This window comes from Mesoplodon densirostris, chromosome 15, assembly GCF_025265405.1.
Source record: "Mesoplodon densirostris isolate mMesDen1 chromosome 15, mMesDen1 primary haplotype, whole genome shotgun sequence".
Classification (NCBI taxonomy): Eukaryota; Metazoa; Chordata; class Mammalia; order Artiodactyla; family Ziphiidae; genus Mesoplodon; species Mesoplodon densirostris.
Window position 1 is genome coordinate 48,953,893 of NC_082675.1, and position 11,514 is coordinate 48,965,406.

The 11,514-nt window shown below is 35.0% G+C and overlaps 1 non-coding gene across 1 annotated transcript; it reads left to right on the forward strand.

Moving 5' to 3' along the window:
• The first annotated feature begins 5,589 nt into the window (after nucleotides 1–5,589).
• On the forward strand, nucleotides 5,590–5,696 carry LOC132503349 (U6 spliceosomal RNA). Its single transcript, XR_009534594.1, has one exon. It is a non-coding gene; the product is annotated as a U6 spliceosomal RNA (small nuclear RNA).
• The last annotated feature ends 5,818 nt before the right edge of the window (nucleotides 5,697–11,514 follow it).

Here is an 11,514-nt window from a genome sequence, read left to right on the forward strand (position 1 = left end):
GGGAGGAATGTGGGTACACCTTACCTACTGAGGAAAAAGGATAAGAATTACATCAGATTTTCTCATCAGAAACAATGAAAGGAGGAAGAGAATGGAGTGATATATTTAAAATGATTGGAAGAAAAAAAGAAATACCAAACTAAAATTCTATATCCTTCTGCAATGAAGAGAAATAATGACTTTCTCAGATAAATGAAAATAAGTGAATTCATTGCAGTAAAACTTCCTTGCAAGAAAGGTTAAAAGAAGTTTCTCTGAGAGAAGGGAAATTATGTAGGTCAAAAACCCAGATCTACATAAAGAAAGGAAATGTGTCACAGAAAGAATAAGTGAAAGTAAAATAAAGCCTTTTATTTCTCCTATTTTTGAATTATCTATTAAATAACTGTTCAAAGTAATAATATTTATGGTAACAATATACTAGGTGATTATAGTTTCTGGATAAGTGAAATGAATGGCAGAAATCTTACAAGGGACGGGAGGGAGGAATTGGGACTACTCTGTTATAGTAGAGTAGTGTATATATATATATAGTATTATAGTATTCAAATGTCCTGGGATCTATTATAAAGTACCTGCACTACTCATGAAGTATTATGGTGTTATTTGAAAGTGGAATTAGATTAGTTTAAAATGTATATTACAAAGCTTAGGGCATCATCTAAAAATTTTTTTGAAGTATAATTGATGTACTAAGAGAGGATAGAAAATGGAAACATGTAAAATACTCAGTTAAAACCAGAGAAGGAAGAAAATGACAGAAAGATTTTAAAAAGAACAGTTATAATGAATAGGAAATGCTTACAAACATGCTACTTATCAATCTAACTATATCAGTGATAACTTTAAATGTGAGTGGCCTAAATTTGCCGTTATGGGGAGTGGAAAAAGAAACAAGACCCAACTATGTTGTCTACAAGCAAAAAAAAAAAAAAACCTGCTTTAATATAAAGACACAGGTTAAAGGTAAAGGAATGGAGAAAGATATTACATGCTAACACAATCAAATCAAAGTTGGAGTAGCTATGTTAATTATACAATGCAGACTTCCAGAACAAGGAAAAATTATTAAGGGTAATGAGAGGTATTGCACAATGATAAAGGGGTCAGTTCTCCAAGAACACGTAAAAATCTTTAAAGTGTATGCACCTAACAACAGAATGTCAAAATACATAATTAAAAAACTGATAGAACTGCCAGGAGAAATAGAAAAATCCACTATTACAGTTGGAGACTTCAACACCTCTTTATCAGTACTTCCAACAGTGAAAAAATCAGTAAGGATGTAGTTGAATTGAACAGCACCATCAATCACTTTATTCTAATTGACATTTATAGAATATTCCATCTGACAACAGCAGAGTACACATTCTCCTCAATCTCAAATGGAATAGACCACATTTCTGGGTTACAAAACACAGCTTGACAAATTTAATACAATAGTAATCACTCAAAGAATGTTCATAGACAACAATGGAATTAAACTGGAGATCAAGAACAGAAAAATAGCTGAAAAACAAACAGAAAAATAATGGAGAGTAAATAATACTCTTCTAAATAATGTGGGGGTCAAAGAAGTCTCAAGCAAAATTTTAAAATATTTTTAACTAAATGAAAGTGAAAATACACCTTATCAGAATTTGTGTCATGCAGCAAAAGCAAAGCTTATAGGGAAGCTTACAGCATTGAATATATATATTAGAGAAGAAAAATATCTAAAATTTAAAAATCTAAGCTTCTATCTTAGGAAATTAGAGAAAGGAAAACAATTTAAGCCAAAAGAAAGCAGAAGAAAAGAAAAATTAGGCAAGAAATCAATGAAATTGAAAACAGGAAATCAATAGAATCAATAAACCAAAAGCTGGTTCTTTGAAAATATCAGTAAAATATATTAACCTCTAGCCAGACTAACCAAGAAAAAATTATTCAGCAGAAGGAAAAGATTCCAAACAACTACTTGGAAACAGAGGAAGCAGTGAAAAGCAATGAATGGTAAATAGGTGGGTCCTTATAAAAGTATATTAACTGCACGAGATGATAATAATGTGTTGCAGAATACAAAATACATGCAGAATTGACATGCATGACAATAGTAGGGCAAAAAAGGAAAGGTAGGTAAATAGGATTCAACCATTCTAGGATCTAAGCATTATCAAGGAAATGATAAAATTAATAATTTTATTAGATTCATTAAGCTATATATCTGTTCTCTAAAGTAGAGATCTTTAAAATGACCATTAAATAATAATGAAAGAATCTATAACCAATTAAAGATGGAAAAATAAAATAATTTAACATATTAATTCAAAGAAAGACAAGAAGGGATAGAAAAGTGAACATAAGGAGATCAGTCACATATAAAGCAAACTGCAAGATGGTAGATATTGACCCAAGTATACCAATAATTAAATTTAAATGGAACAAATATTTCAATAAAAGAGTAAAATTATCAGACTCAGTATTAAGAAATAGCATGGTAATTAGAAGTAAATTCTATGACACAGAACGTTTGAGCCTAAAGGAATGAGAAGCATTACCAGAATTACGTGGAGACGTTTGGTAATGTTGTCTAATCCATTGGTTAGAAATAAAAACCCTAAGTCTATGTGTGCACAATTACATATTTGAAAATGTATCAGACAAAACCTGGCAAAAGTAAATAGTGACCTAAACAAATCTACAATCATATTGGGGATTTTATTTCATCTCTTTTAATAGCTAATAGGACAACATAAGGAGTCATCCGTCTTAATTCAACTTATACCCAAAAGACAAAACTTGAAACTCTAGTGAGAAAAGTTTTCCCAAATGAAGAATGATTATTTATGGTTTTTCTGGTCTCTAGACCTCTGTAGTCAAAGACTGTATCCATTCTCCTCCCCTGGAACGTACAGGGCTTTATAACCTGAGATCTGACCTCCCATACTCATTATCTGACAGGATATCTGATACCCCCAGAGGAAATGTCCTCAAAGAATAAAATAACAATCTATTTGAAGAGAATTATTTGCAAAGAAAAAGAACACACTGCATAAAAGTCCTTCAGAAATAGAATCATCAGAACAAAAAAAAATCAAAAATTTTAAATTAATCTAATAAAGTATATTAAAATGTAAAAACATATTTTTAATGTGAAGTAGAGTAAGACAACATTAAAAGAACAAAAAATGATTTGAAAAATAAGATAGTCAACATAAAGAGCACAATGGTTATACAGATTTGAACTGATACAACTGTGGGAAAAAATTAGTAATTGGATGACCCACTTGAGTAACTATCCAGAAGGAAGAATTAAAAGATAAAGAATAAGAAAACATTAAATGTTAAGCTATCTGGAAAGTAGAATTAGAGTAGAATAAAAAAACACAGATAATAGGGCTTCCCTGGTGGTGCAGTAGTTGAGAGTCTGCCTGCCGATGCAGGGGACATGGGTTCGTGCCACGGTCCGAGAAGATCGCACATGCCACGGAGTGGCTAGGCCCGTGAGCCATGGCCGCTGAGCTTGCGCGTCCGGAGCCTGTGCCCCACAACGGGAGAGGCCACAACAGTGAGAGGCCAGCTTACCGCAAAAAAAAAAAAAAAAAAAAAAAAAATACAGATAATAGAACCTCAAGGAGACCATAATAGAAATTGAAAGAAGGAAATGTTTTCTTAAAATAATAGAGAAGTATTTCCTGGAATTAAAAAATAAATGAAAAAAGTCATATTGCAGGCATTCATAGATTGTTAAAAGTGACAAATTAGTGGGGAGAAACACCTGGGAATTAAAGAATGTATCAAAGACAACAAGAAACTTCTAAAACTTCAGAAAGAAGGAGCAGATCAAGGAAATCATCAGATCAGCAACACATTTTTCAACAACATTCCTGGAAGCAGTATGAAGATGGAACAATATTTTCAAGCTATTGAAAGAAAAAAATTTGGACATAGATGCTTAGACCCAACCAAACTAATTCACGTATTACAGCATGATAAAAAATATTCACATGAATTCAAAACCGTAGCTTTTTCCAAAAAACACTTGCACTGAAAATTGTTTTGGATAATATTTTTAAATAGCATTTTATATATTTTCTTTAAAGATTTTTTTGATGTGAACCATTTTTAAAGTCTTTATTGAATTTGTTACACTATTGCTTCTGTTTTATGTTTTGGTTTTTTGGCTAAGAGGCATGTGGGATCTTAGCTCCCCAACCAGGGATTGAACCCGCACCCCCTGCATTGGAAGGCAATGTCTTAATCACTGGATGGCCAGGGAAGTCCCTAAATAGCATTTTAAATAATAACATTTTTATTTTTCAATAAATCTATGAGATGCTACAAGAAATATGCAGAAGAAATTAAATATGTCAGTAAAGTTTATTTTCTTTAAAATCACAGTGAGCATAATAGAAAGAAAATATATACATATTACCCCAGAATTAAAATCTAGATCACATCAAACTAAAACGGAAAGAGGGAGGGTGTGGCAAAGGGATGAGAAAGTTAGTAAGTATACCATCCTGTTTTAAATGAGAGATAAGAGTTAAAGACAATAAGTAAAAATAAGTTTTTAATTAGACACAGAAAACATGGAAAGAGAATAAACCAAAATATTAGAATTACATACAAATATACGAAGAATTAATCTGAATGTAAATTTTCTAAACTCACTATTCAAGACACATTTTCAGATTGGATTTAAAAAAAGAACAAAATCAAGATATATGTTGTTTACAAGAAAAAGATCTAAAGCATAAAGACATATGAACACCTGAAACTTTTTAGTAAGTGAAAACATTCTATCAGACACATAGTAACCAAAACCGGTTTAGGTAAATAACTATTAGAAAAGTGTACTTAAAATCTACTACTGCATACAAACAAGGTATAATCTGTCTTGGTATGTGCTACCATCTTCCAGCTTTTTGCCTGGAAACATTTTTGACCTGTGACACAGGGAAGTGGAACCAAAACAGTGGAGAGCAGTCTTACTGAGAGGAGGAGAGAGAGCTCAGAGTTCTGGGAGGCAGAAGTAGCTGGAAATCTGCAAGGCATTGTAATGAAGAAGAGAGATCCATGCAGAAAAATGGCTCCAGAAATCTTCAAGTCTCTTCAAAGAATAACCAAGACAGTGTAAACTGCATACTTCACAGAGCTCACACAGAGCTCACACAGAGCTGGACACGCGTGCATTCCAATCAGTCAAAATAGAGACTCCTTGGAGAACACCCTAGGAATTCAAAAGAGACCCTTGAAGGGTCATGTATTAGTAAACGGCTGAAATCCAGAGAAAAGCACTATAAATGCACCATAAGTCTGAAAAACAAGCTTTCAATGAAAAAATGGAAAATCTGAATAGCCCAATGTCTCCTTACAAAAATGGAATTTATACGTAAAAAGACTTTCACAAGGAGATTCCATCCCAGATGGCTTCAATACTAAATTCTATGAAATGTTACATAAGGAATAATACCATTCTTATACAAAGTCTTTCAGAAAGTAGAGGAAAGGGGGACACATGCCAGCTCACGTAATGAGAAAGCGTTGCACTGATACCAAAACCAGAAAGCTATATTACAAAAAAAATTTTTAAGGGAGAAAGTTATAGTGCCCACTTCAGTAACACATATGCTAAAATTGGAAAGATACAGAGAAGATTAGCGTAGACCCTGCCCAAGGATGACACACAAATTCGTGAAGCGGTCCATAATTTTTCAACTCTACTTCAATAAATTTTTTTTTAAATAAAAAAGTTACAAGCCAGTTGCATTCATTTATATTTAAAGGACACTTCCCTGAAACGCTATTTTATAATTGTCTCTTTGTTAAATATCCAGATTTGATGTCCTCAGGGCAATGCACCGTGTAAAATTATGGATGAGAAAAGAAGAATCAATGATTTTAGGAAACGGTATATACGGAAGTTTGTGGCCACGAAATTGATATCTTTAAAATTCTTGTTACCTCTGATGTCCTAATCTTGTAATCCTAAATTAGATTGCTAAGTAATGTACAGGTGTCTGCCCTGTTGCCTGAACAGTGTTCAAAGATTCTTTAGAAAGGAGATCTCGTCTCCAAGGACTCTCTTCTGCTCTGCCTTTTACTTAGCTTACGATTGTGCTTTATTTACCTTTCATTTCAACTAGATTGTTTTTATTCACCAACTTAATAAGCATAGAGATCAGTTCATTTTAAAAATCTCCATTATAATTTTATCTTGAAATATTTATTATAGTTGTTATTGTTAGTTCATTTAGGCATGAGAATTCTGTTCCCCATCTGATTAAATGATTATCTGATCTTGTTGTTAGAACACTGGAGCATCTGCCTCCAATAAAAGTTCTGTGCAAAGTACTTATCACAGTTCCTTAAGGATAAAGTGGAACTTAAGCAAGTCGGAAAGAATAGGTTGTTTAGTATTTTTACGCTTGCCTGCTAATAAGTATTTAATTATGTCAAAATTTGTCTGAAAATTGCTTCTATTATAATATACAACCTAGTTTAATATTTGTGTGAGAAGTCCCTAAAGCTCTCACCTACCTCGGATTATTGAAGAATGCCATAATTATAGACGGACAGCTCAGGTGACAGCAATACCTCCTTAAAATCAGAAGTAAGAAATCTGATTGTTTTTTTTACTCCTTTCTTTCCTCTTCTTTGTATTCCTTCTCCTTTCTTCCAACAAGACAGATATTTCAAAGTATGCATAGAGATATTCCCATGTATGTAATCCCTAGTAAATAGCTTCTTAATGACTTTTCTGGCTCTGAACAACCTCCTAAAAAATACAGCATTTTGGTCATTCATAGCTGGGCCATCTCTGCAGTGTTATAGTAGTCTAAAAATATACCAATATTTTTATTAATTTAATTTAATTTTTAAAATATTTAAGCATTAGTAAAATCAGTTTTTAAATGTTGATTAATTGCACTGATTTTTCAGTACCTCATTTGCAGTGATACTGCTCCTTCAAGTAGAAATCAAGAATATTTCTTTACATAAGAACACATGCCACATCTATTTCTTCTTTGAAAATGCACCCTTAGCTGCCAGCAGATGTTCCTCAGGGGTTTTAAAAATATCAATCAGTTTCACAGCTGGAGAGAAAGTACTTTCTTAGAGAAGTTTTACCCATAAGAAGAATAGGCTTTGTCATTTTCGAAGGCAGACAATGAGTTAAATTTAAGAAATGCCAAGAAATAGCGTTTCCCTTCAACTGACTTTATTTGAAGAGAAAAAGAATAGAGTAGGCATAGTGACTAAACACTTTACATCCCAGGTACTCTCAGGAAGCACACAGTGAACTGTGGTGATAGCCACTGGACAGGCTGTCTCGGGGGGACACTGCCCCTCCAATCCTGCAGAAAAGCCCTGATATACCAGTGCTTAGACAAAAGCACTTTATGACTCCTTCTTCTCCCTGAGTAAAAAGGTATTTCAGTCTCAGGTCTGAGTCTTGACAGAAAAAGAAATCTAAAATCTCAAGTGAAGCATTGCCCTTTACTTATTTTATAACTTGTGTTTTATTTACCTTTCACTTAAACTAGATTGTTTTTACTCACAAATGTAATAAACACAGATAATTTTATAAAGAGATCTAGATTATAATTTTACCTTCAAATATTTGTTATAGTTATTACTAGTTTAAGCAGAACATGTAGTGAATTAATTATATCTTCTTGGAATTTAAAGGAAAATATAGTTTTTAAAAAATGGATGATTATTTGACATATCTAATAAAGCTTGGTTCAGAGTAACTTTGTTTTTACCAGTATTTTAAATAGGATAATTTCCTTCTCTATGTCATTGTCACAATATTTTGATCAATATGCAGAAGAATCAAGGGATACTTTTAGTCAATTAAGATAAATGTAAGAATGTACTGATGAATAAAGCTTGTTCATTTTATATTGGTTCATACTTATGAAAGACAACTATTGTGCCGTATAACAGTCGAGCTATTGCTTTTTTAGAAGTTTATAAATCTGTGTGCAAAAGTGCATTCATCTCTGTGGCTAAAACATGAAATAATAATTTGGTAATTAACATTTAATTTCACTCAAAGAATTGTTTTAAATAAACCCCAGAGATTTCCCTGAAAAAAAAAAAATCTATCAAACTTGGAAGCCAAAAGAATGCTTTATTTCTTTTGTAACTTTAAATACCTTCTATAGGGCCTCCCTGGTGGCGCAGTGGTTAAGAGTCCGCCTGCCGATGCAGGGGATACGGGTTCGTGCCCCGGTCTGGGAGGATCCCATATGCCGCGGAGCGGCTGGGCCCGTGAGCCATGGCCGCTGGGCCTGCGCATCCGGAGCCTGTGCTCCGCAACGGGAGAGGCCACAACAGTGAGAGGCCCGCATACCGCAAAAAGAAAAAACAAACAAATAAATACCTTCTATGTCTGAAAGTGGGATAAAATAGCACCAATTGTGAAGATGGATTAATGCTAATAAAATCTTTTGAAATCCTCATTTATGTTGATTGTATAAATATAAAGTTATGACTACTAAGAACTCAAGTGTACTCTGAAAGAACAACTTGAGACTTTCAGTTCCCTTATTGCAAATAATTGCTCATATTATTTGTCTTGTGTTATTTGTTCTGACTGGCTTTAGTCTTTGAAATTATCCATTTTATCCAGAATTTATTTGCCAGGATTCTCTTTAAAATTCAAATGTGCTATAATTGTCATCATTTATTTAAATAGTTTACTTTTCCCATTAACAAAGAAAATATGGACTGAATTGGAAATAAAATTGGCTGATGATGAGTGAGCAGCCAGTGGGGAAGGGCAGGAAGAATAGCGAGTGCTGTAAAGAAAGAGAAAGGCTTCATTAAGCATCTATATGAAATGATTCTGGCCACTTCATTTTTAACCCTCACAGACATGTTGTCAGATAATCATCAGCTTCCAGTTTCAAAAATAATGGGGCTGGGGATGAAGATTAGGTAACTTGCCCCAGAGCTATGACATGTAAAGCCAGGTCCAGCTGACTCCAAGGCCTATGAGATGAGTAAACACAAGATTTTGACTTCTCTACAGAGTCCTGCAGAGATGAGCAAGGACCATCTCCAATAAAATATGTGAAGTGGACAGCATTTTGATTCAGTATCTCAAGGCTTTTTAATGCTTTATTTCCTGTACCATGCCCCAAATGTAAACATATCCGTTCTGACATTCACTCCAAGAGCCAGCAGAAATGCCTTCCCAGTCTTCCTATTTCTTCCTGCCCTGTCCTCCACTATTCATTCATCTAATTGTTCATTCGTTTATGTGTGCATTCATTCACCAAATATTGAGTGTTTACGATGTGCTAAGGACTGTTTTGGCACTGAGGCTACAGATGTGAACTAAAAGAACCCCATCCTTGCCTTCATGGAATTACCTCCTAATAGGATCTGAGAACAACTTTATGGAGATACTCTAATTACACAAATAATAAATATTTAAATTACAATCACCCCATTCTCCCCATCTCCATCATCAACCCAGTCAGTGTCATCTCTCAGGAAACAATCTGAAAACTCAAGTCAGATGTAAATCTCTAAATTTTATCCAACCACATTTTCATAAGAGTCTAGATACCACTTGAAAGTGCCAAGGGTAAGGGGCGGGGTGGGGAGTAGGGGAAGAAGAAGCACAGATGAGGAGGAGCCTCTAGAGTAGGGCAAGAAAGGCAGTACTAATCAAAGGAGCAAAAAGTGATAGAAAATGCATGGATAATTGGCCAGGGATGAAAGAGAAAGGCAGAAATAGAGATTACCTAGAGAAATGGATTAAGGAAGAGTCCTGATTGGCAAAGTGAGCTATGTAACATCTGTCTCTCTGCAAGACTCTAAGCCCCTTGAGGAAGGAACTAGGCCTTTTTACCATTTCCATGTGCGTCATCGCCGTTTCACCTAGCATTCTGTCTTGCACACAGTCTGCATTCCATAATATTTGCTGAAATGAAGGAAGAAAGGAAGGGAGAAATCCAACATATTGGCCTAATCTGACTTATTAATTTTAAATACTACATGGTGATAACTGATAGGCAAGTTGTTAAGTGCATATAGCTCCATGCCTTCTGACCATGCCACAGCAGCAGTGACATGAGGGATCTGCTTGTGGCTTTTAGCTCTTTGGCCTATTTTCTGTGATAATGACAAAGTCCCTGAATTAGCCAGTGCTAAGATTTTTTAGCCATGGACTCAGCAGAGGAACATGAATGTCTATCATATGTAAATTTCATAAAGCCCATGTCGGACACAGGTACCTCTTGACTCTCTACACTGATTTCTCAGAACTTTCATATGCCCAGCTGGATACAGTGCATTTAAATCAGGCTGACCCACTCAAAGGCACACTAGCCTTGCTGGAAGTAATCCCTTTGGTACTCTGCCCTTTCCAACAACCTCTACTTCCCTGTGCCTGTCCAGTACACCCCTGAGTTTTGACCTTTTTACTTGGCCTCTTGTCTCAAGCCCCATGCTCAAGCATTGCACAGCACATAATTCAACTCTCATCCTTGGACTGTAGTACTCTCCTGAACTTGCCCTTCCATTCTTCCTGCTCTTGGTTGCTCTGGATAATCCAATAATGTATAACCCAGGGCCTATTCCTGGAACTGCATTTCAGCCATTGTGACCTGATATCCTGCTCAGACCTACTCTAACTCCTCAGGAAGAGGAAGTAAACTCTCACATGCCTAGGCCTCTTTGAATTTCCTGCCTATGTGGATGAATAGCTTGAATCTTGAATGTTGTTTGGATTCTACTGTTGGATTCTCTCACCATGTATTAAGCTCATCCCTGCCTTTGTGGTCAAACACTCACTTTTTCATCTTGCTCCCTTTATCTCCTCAGGTTTGGCTTAACTGTTAGGTCAGCTTGAGAACAGGTGTCTGGCTTTTCTCAGTCAGAATTTTTCACCACCCTGGAGTCCCTCTGCTTCTTAAACTTTCTGCCTTCACACCTTATGAAAATATCTGGAAAACCAATTGACTCTCAAGTTGAGTAGAGTTGGCCAATAGGATTTCTTATACCTAAGAATTTCAGACTTCCCTCATCTATCCAGAAGTATTTAAGAAAACTTCAAATCAACCAAAGCAACATCTTTAGAAAATCTCTTAGATCTTGAGGATTCAACCTAATCCTCCCAGGAAAAATTTAGCAAAATATACAGAGTAGTTTCTACTATTTTAGAAGAATATGAATATGAGGCTTTAGCCTTAGAAAAGTGCTTGATAACTAGAGGAAGAAAGAGAAACCCTGTGCTGTCTCTTCTCTCAGATGGTATCTTGTGATCCTCAGATTAAAAAAAGATATAAGAGAAATACCAGAACTTATCTCTTTCATGACTTTCAGTGTTAGTGAGTCGAATGTTGGCCTGAATGTCTCTAACATCATTGTTGTCACTTCTCTCTCTCCGGGGATGCAGGAAATGGAAAAGAATTGACTCAATGCAGCTGTTACTTATTTCAGTGAGGCTGGTACAAATTTATCAAGGTGCAAAAATGTCTTCTTGTCCTACCTGGCATCAGAATTAAGATG